We start from the raw sequence: 752 nt of genomic DNA on the forward strand, positions 1-752 counted from the left end.
TCAAAATGTTTACCTTTTTTTTTGGAAGAATGTCAATGGGAAATACTGCCTGAAGACTTACATTCGGGTATGGCTTAACTTTCTTTTTTTTTTTTCTTTTCTTTTTCTTTTTTTGTTTTTTAAGGCGAGGAGCACTTTTATGTAGACTTCATTTCTCTCTAAATGCTTAGAGGAGAACGGCCTGGTGGTCTGGGTCCCTGCTCCCTTCCCAAGAAGTGGCATGGAAGCTCTGGCAAAGAGGAGTGATGTGGCAAGCGGTTCACTGATTACAGTAGGAAGCGTAAAAAACACCCCCACCTTGGAAGAGTTGCTCAAGGCCAGGCCCGTGTGATAGTGGTCAGGCAGCCCACTGACCATGCTGGGGAAGACAGGACGTTCTCCCAGGTCTGGCTACTGAAGCCTGGGTGTTCTCGGGACCCCTCTGTGTGTGCGTGTGCGGCTTCGCTGGCTCACGCGTGGCTCGCTGGGGCGCCACGGACGGTAAGGGGAATGCCCCCTCTCTCGGTGTAGGGCAGAGCTTGTGCGGATGGGGCCCGGCCGCGACCCGCGGCCAACCCTGGCGTTTTCTTCGCTTCTATGTCGGATGTGGCGCGTGGAGGAGTCGCTGGAGAAATGCCGGTAGGAGGGCAGATAGGCGACCTGGCGGCGGGGAGGGAAAGGCGGTCGAGCCCAGGGAAAGAACGAAGTGGGCGGTCGGGGGGAGCGGAGGTCTCCTCTGCCCGCTCGGTCCCCTCGGCCGTGTGGGTCCGCTC

The 752-nt window shown here is 56.6% G+C and overlaps 1 protein-coding gene across 1 annotated transcript in view; it reads right to left on the reverse strand.

Annotated features, from left to right (window-relative positions):
• The window catches only part of LOC105547334 (PC-esterase domain-containing protein 1B-like), an 8,822-nt gene that overhangs the window by 7,134 nt on the left and 936 nt on the right, over positions 1 to 752 (reverse strand). The window lies entirely within an intron of this gene.

The sequence above is a fragment of the Mandrillus leucophaeus genome, unplaced genomic scaffold, assembly GCF_000951045.1.
Source record: "Mandrillus leucophaeus isolate KB7577 unplaced genomic scaffold, Mleu.le_1.0 Scaffold386, whole genome shotgun sequence".
Taxonomy (NCBI): Eukaryota; Metazoa; Chordata; class Mammalia; order Primates; family Cercopithecidae; genus Mandrillus; species Mandrillus leucophaeus.